This window comes from Lepisosteus platostomus, chromosome 14, assembly GCF_059453375.1.
Source record: "Lepisosteus platostomus isolate fLepPlt1 chromosome 14, fLepPlt1.hap1, whole genome shotgun sequence".
Taxonomy (NCBI): domain Eukaryota; kingdom Metazoa; phylum Chordata; class Actinopteri; order Semionotiformes; family Lepisosteidae; genus Lepisosteus; species Lepisosteus platostomus.
The window spans coordinates 35,886,555-35,894,057 of NC_142624.1; positions in this window are offsets into that span (position 1 = coordinate 35,886,555).

Genomic DNA, 7,503 nt, shown 5'->3' on the forward strand with positions numbered 1-7,503 from the left:
CCTTAAAACAAAAGTAAACATTAAATTATTTTTATTCTAAATAAAACGCCAAGAAAAATCTTTTGCAAATGGAGATTGTTTAATGATAACTTAAACCACGACTAAAATTTTAAAAAAGTTGCATCAGTTTTTTAAGGTTTGTTGGGATGTCACGTGCAATACCAAACATTTTTATCTTTTCTTAATCCAAGATTGCTAAATCCGGTGACGCACGTTCAAATCGGTTTAATTTATTACATAAGTACCGCATTTTTGACACGTGGGTATTACATACATTTAATGGTGAGACACTTGGGCAGTGTACAATGTTGGGAATCATAAGATCGACTGGAAGTTCTGGCGCACTATGGTATGTCATTGTAAATCTTATTAAATACTGTAGGTTTCAGAGCCCCTTAGCAACAGAACACAGCAAGCGGCTTCTCAGGATTTTAGAGTTTAAAAACGTATTTGGTTTTAAAACCATACTGTGCATGCACCGGGAGTGGAGGACAGAAGATGTAAGAACAGAAATGTAAAGATACATTTTTGAGGTGCGAAGCCTTCTATAAATATTTATTACGCACTGCATCTAAACTCACGTTTAACATCCTAGGTATCCTAACAAAACTGACCGATTTACGCTTTCAACACGCAGAGGAAAAAATACAGTATTATAAAATGCGTTTGATGCTGAGCACAAACTTGAAGCCTCTGCTGAGATTATAACAATACTACCCCGTACAGTACGTATCCAGCTAGTTTGTGGGGAACGGAAGCCATATCCACGTGGAAATCTCCCCAGTGTGCTGTGGGAGTCAACACTTTACAACACTGAAATCCGCCGGGGGGCAGAATTAATCAGGAGAGTTACCTCGGAGAATGAAACAGTGCACTTGCAAAAAGGAAACAGCTGTAAAGCTTTAGGCTCACAACTAGACCCAAAAGAGAAAATATATTTTTCATGATTGCTTGTCTGCCCTATGAGCGTAATATGTAGACATCTCGTGTTTGGGGGGATTTTCTTTCTGATTAAGAATTTGGCTCAGACAATAAAACGAAGGCTTCTGGCATGCACATTAGAAATCGCCCCCATATGTGTATGAAACGGGAGGAAATCACAGCGAGATAATGAAAAAAAATGGTAAACATATTTATAAGAAGATCACTTTATGAGCCATATACAGTTATAATAATAATAATAATAATTGCTTACACTTATATAGCGCTTTTCTGGACACTCCACTCAAAGCGCTTTACAGGTAATGGGGACTCCCCTCCACCACCACCAATGTGCAGCATCCACCTGGATGATGCGACGGCAGCCATAGTGCACCAGAACGCTCACCACACATCAGTTGCTTGCATTAGGACTTTGTCTTTTCACATACCCCAGCTTGCTCTCCATGAGACACACAGCTGGGGAGAGAAGCTGGGGTCAGAGCGCAGGGTCAGCCATTCATACGGCACCCCTGGAGCAGCTGGGGTTAAGGGCCTTGCTCAGGAGCCCAACGGAGTAGGATTCCTCTGCCGGCTGCGGCATATGAACCGGCACAGGCGCAGATCCTTAGCCACAGTGCACCGCTATTTTGGATACGGTCTACAGTCTAAAAGCAGACGACATCCACGATGATGCAGAAGATAGATAATCCCGCAGTTTGGAGTCACCACTACGCGATTGTACCAGCTACTGGAGCATTTAACAACGAAAGGGTTGATGCTGGCGCTCACTGAACGTTTTTAAAAGCATTTTAAAGCAATTGTCCTAATATGCTTCATACATCGATTAAAGCGAATTTCCAGGATATGTATAGAAAACTAGTGATAAGCAGTCATAGGCTATCATTATAAATATGGAATGCTTTTTTGGAACCAGAAATAAAAGAATGCTGCACAAGGAAGTCAATATTGCATTTCATTTTGCTTTAGTTAAGTCTGATCTTTTATGGCAATAACTGGCAGTCCAGCTGTAAAAGTAACGTTTTGATGGTTAAATCATGCATTGTTTTGTTTCATTATTCACACAATTGCTTAAAACACGGATGTCCTGGAGTTATTGGTCTAAGTCAACAAGATCTAACCTGTTTTCTTTAACCTGGGTAAACGCGACACTTATTTAGTCTCAAAAGAAGTTTGCCACTAGGCGGCAGCAGAACCCTGTCTGAGTCAAACGGTCTTTTCCCCTTTATGTCGTGAACACCTGGTGGAAGTGTAGCGCAGAGATACTTCCTTTTCATTGCAAGTCTTTGTTTCAGCTAATAGGCCCAGAGCGAAGTGATCTTCAGCACCTGAGTAGATAAAAAAATTAAAGAGCCAATGGTATGACATTTAAGTACGAAATCTGACTACCCATGACATAGAGAAGTCCTACAAGGTTTCGGATTTCATTTCTTAAATATTCGTATCTATAGCTTTTTGCACTGCTTTCCTGGTTTTCAGGCTCTCGTGTTCTCTGTGATACGATTGTAATGCTCCCGTTCAGATTACAATCCTGTCTTGTTCTCTGTGTCCACAGGGGTTCCTTTATCCTCTGTTAAACACAACGCTTCTTCCGTTATTTGCAGTGGTAAATGGGAGCAAATGTAATCCGCTTTGTCTAAATGAGTAGTAATTAACAAAAACGCGACGCCTTGCCGTTTTCCCTGTTATCAGTAGGGCTCACTTTTCCGCGGTGCTGCAGGAGGCGCTGTTCTTTGGTTGAGCTGTTAGACTGGGCTCTTAATTACTTAAAAAGCCCATAAATACGTTTGTAAGACTAGGGCAGTATTGGTGTTGTGGCGAATTTCATTTCCGGGTAGTAGGGTCCCCCTAAAGTTCCCCTCACTTCAACAGGTGAAACAATTGCTTGCTTCTCCACCTGAGCTTCTGTGTGGTGGGCCAGTTGGTTCAACCAAGAAAAGTTGAAAGAAGGTGGATGAAGTGGGTACCCTCAAAAGTGTTATCTGACTTCAAATGCAATTAGTCTACCAATAAATGGATGCTTTCCACTAACTTATTAATTTTACCCACATAGTGATGCTCAGGTCTACGCAAAAACAACATGAAGTGTACAAATTGGAAAAAAACAAAGAATGAATTTGAAATGGAATTTTATAGTATGAGAAGTATTGAATTTTTAAAGGTTTAAAAGTTGTAGATCAATAAAACCTTTACTAAAATTCCATTTACAAACGTCTTAAGACGAGTCTGTTGAAATACAACATCAGGGTGCATTCAGTATGTCTTTAGAATTTTGTAAGAGCTGTTGCATTGCCTAATGTTTAATTTAATGTTCCCTCTGGGCTGTTCGCATGAGTTATTCTTCAAACCAACGCTATGTTCCATACACACAGTATTTTATTTGTTCTTCTTTTATGGGATCATTGGCTTTTATCCTGTACTTTGTGCTTTGGTGATGCTGATTCGTTTGTATCCAGTCCATTATTCCTGCTTGTAAACCATCAAGGGCAGGCCAGCACTAAAAATAGGAATCGTATTTTCTTGGGTTCTGCCTAAAGGGGATAGGGGAGTGATTCGCTGATTAAGCAACTTGCATGCCGCTTGTCAAGACAGAGAAAAGCTGGCAGAAAAAAAGAATGAGCTAACCCAAGATAAGAAAGAATGTTTTCCGAAAAGACACGCAGAATGTGAGGAGAGGTGGACGAGATGGAGAAACTACAGTACATGGCGAAAAATCAAGTCTGCAGAAAAAAACCCATTGCACCTATAGAAGATGCAGAATGGCAAAATTTTACAAGTAGTTGTGTCCATCTTTAAAACAAATGTTTTGGCCATATCTACAGCATGTGTATGTAGATAAGCTACCATTAGGGGTTTGGTCCTTGATTTTGTATGCTAGAAGCATCTGATTAACCTGCTATGAAGTATTAAGAATGAGCAACACTTCCTGCATGACAGGTTTAAACTTAGACCAAATTGAAATCCAATTAGCAGTTATTCTGTGAGTACAAGGAATAGGGCTTTTAAGACAAAAGTAGGTCACCCAGTACAAGGCCTACATTGAACAAATGGCGGTTGGACCTGGCCCAGACCAATATATGGTGACAAGACACTAAGGAGGTTATGTGTTCTTACATTTACTGGTAGCTTACCAATGCATAATGTGTTCACCTTCAAACTAAGTATTCCAGATAATGACTGTGATTAATTCAGTTCTGATCAACTCTTTTCTCTTTCCAGTGTTCCTCCAGTTTGAGGATCACACAATGGTCACAGTGCACAGAAGGAAATTGTTGTCCAAGATTTATCTAATTAAATCACCAGTTGTTTTATCCGCCTGATTCTGGTTTGAACAAAACTACGTTGACAGGCAAAATACACCACATAGTTGATCAAACGTTCTTCAATAATACAATTTTAATAGTAAAAAGAAATGTGAAACATTTATGTGAAAATGTCCTCCTGTTGCTATAATTAATAACCACTGACGTACAGGATACATTAAACTGATATTCAAATATAACATAAACGGTATACAGTATGACAGTGTGATGTCAGTTTCCTTCTAAAAGCACTAAATAACAGAAGACTTCTTTTCCAAATTGTTTTATATCTTTTATTGAAATTCAAGAAACGTTAAGCAAACTCTAGCAAATTTTGTAAAGAAAGAAACCTAAAAAATTAAGAGCCTCATCATTTTTAATCATGTGCATAGCAGCCTGCTCTATACAGAGAGATTTGTAATAAAAATGTGATTTGTTTAAAGCTAAAACCCGAACTAAATGCAAGATCTTCACAGAAATCCCCTTTTAATTGGAGTGATGACAACGGATGCCAAGCATGAGTTATAATTACCTGCAGACACAGATTAATTTGTTTAAAAAAGAAGCATGTTCCTTCCTGCTTCAAGAGATGTCAAAATTTAATAGCCTTTGTATATTTTTTAAACCAAAATCTGAGTCTTTAAAACCATAATCAGTCTGCGGATGTTTTGGATTTATCCGACATTAGAGGGATCTGAAAGATATGTCTTCATTAAAATAGAATTAAAAAGCTTTGCTGTAAGTCAATGAAGCCATTGTTACATACTTTTCATAAATAATTATGCTCACAAAACATTTACAGGATGTCTTATTTTGTGAGGAAGAAGTATGTCTTAGCATTACGATTATATTAACACTTCAGAAAGCACAATTAGTACTTTGCAATTGAATTAAATCTGGACAACTATAAAAGAGATTACTTTCTTTAACTTGATTGTCTATAAATACAGGTTCACTTCTGAGAATTTAAAGAACGTATATACAGTAGGCATTAACACACATTCAGGGAATTTACTGTTTTTGCAAGGGATCCCTACACTTACGTCCTCTATGAAGCACAGAGATACTTTGACAGTGCTGGATATCTTACATATCAGATGCCCTAATTGTTTTGGGAGCTGGGTCCATTCTTAGAGAAAGATGCTGGTGTCCTGGGACACCCCAGACATGGCTTGTCTGAGTTAAAATGTCAGTCATCCTATTGTCCAACCTGAATTAGTTCCTGTTTGGAAAAAACCCTGATGAGTCTGAATCAATATGGTCAAGCACAGGCCTCAGCTCAAAGACGTCTAGCAAGATATTGGCTGTCATAATTACAGTCTTACTCTAATACCTAGTGACTTGTCAGTGGTGATGAGTGTCACTCGAAGACATGAAGCCCTGTCCTTCTTACTCTGCTCATCACATGACCCATGGAGCATTTCAGTACAAGGTTTTAAAAAGTTATAATTTTTTTATACATTCTCTGCATCAAAAGTCACAATCTTTATAAAATATCTCCTGTACGTGCTAAATAAGTTCATATTTTCATAAATGTTCAGAAAGAAGTACTTCAGAGAGAATTCAGTGAGTGAGTGAGGACAGCTTGAATTAATTAAATGGAGAGTGGAGTTTTTTTTTTAACCCACTGTTCATTTAATGAGTCTTCACACACCCACTGGTTCCCTCCCTGCTGTCACACATTAAAGTGTGGACTGTAGGAGCTAAATGACATCCTAATAAATGGGTATGCCCATTACCTGACAGCAGGGCTTGCATCAGGTTGGCCTGTGTCTCTGTCTTCCTAAGGGCAGATCTGTGTAATTAAACATTTCAGTTCTGCTCAGAACGATGAACATATTGTGATATAATAGATCACTATTGCTTATGAGTGAGAGCTGACAGGAACACTTTTTAAGCCAGATGTTTACTAAAGAGCAGCTAGTGTCCCATGGCCTTAAGTAGTAACTTATATAGCATCCTAACCTACTTTCACAAATCAAGAGCATTTCTAATGCATGAATGTTTTCCTTATGTTAACCGTAAATATTTTTTAATCGTTTTTTGTATGCTCTGTCAATTCTGTTCTTGCATTTTTTTCTCCATAGTTTGTATTCTTAACAGTTCATGGACTATTTACTGCATTTTTCTAATTGTGAAAAGGAGTAGATTCATTTTACAGCCATTGTTTTTTTCAAAATCAGTGTCAGATGTGATTTACATACTGTATATAGGGATAGAATGAAATGTCACAAAACATTTTATTGCAAAAGGGAATAATTCAATGGTTGATTTCCATTAAGAATTCTGTGTATTTAGAAATAAACTCTCCATCACATGTCACTGAGATGTGTGATGGAGACCTGTTTCTTAATTGAAAACAAAAAAAGCTGTAATTGAGATTTTTCAAACAAATAAAATATGACTTTTTAATGAATATGAAACTTTTAACCTACAGTACATCCACTGATCACAATGTGAGAAGATGAAATCTTTTTGTCAAGCTCTTCAGTGAATAGCTCATGAATGTAGCAATTATATGGCTACATTTTAGTTAGTACTTGACATTAATCATTTAGCTTTTCATGTTAAGTTAGAAGATTATTTTTCAGATCCATTTCAGGATTCATACAGACATGCTAAAGTATTATTTTCTGTTGCGTAGTGTTTTTGTTTGTCCGCTCCAGAAAGTGCTATCTGTGCTTGGCATCTCTGCCATGCTCATGTGCATTTGATTCCTCCTATTGTATGATTTGTGAACTCTCTCTTTATGCCTCTCAAAGCACTGCCAGACCCGTACCATACAGCACAGTCAGGGAGAGCTGAATTTGACATCCTTTATCACCACAGTATTCTGTCCATTTCCACTGTGGGTAAGTTATTTGCTTGGGTAAAAGTAAATGTGTTTGGAATAGTGTCCTGCAGCAGAGAACCAAGTAACCCATCATGCTGTATTTCCTCATCAAATCTGTACAAGTAAGCACAGTGACTGAAATCTTCTTGCTATATAATTGCCACTTTCAACTTTTTTGGAGGTTTGCTTTGTAAGGCTCAATTTCTTCATATTAATTTCCCCCTAAATTAATGTGTAAGGCTTTCTTAATTACAATAATTACGCATTTATGAGGCCTTAAGCAATGCTTACGCAGATATCATTAAAAAAACAAAACCGTTTTAAAAAGTTTGTTTGAAATGCATGCACTTCTGGCTATTTCTGCTTTTTATTTCTGATGACAGTTTACACAGTTTTCCAAAGCAATTGGGGTAGGTGAAACTGTTATTT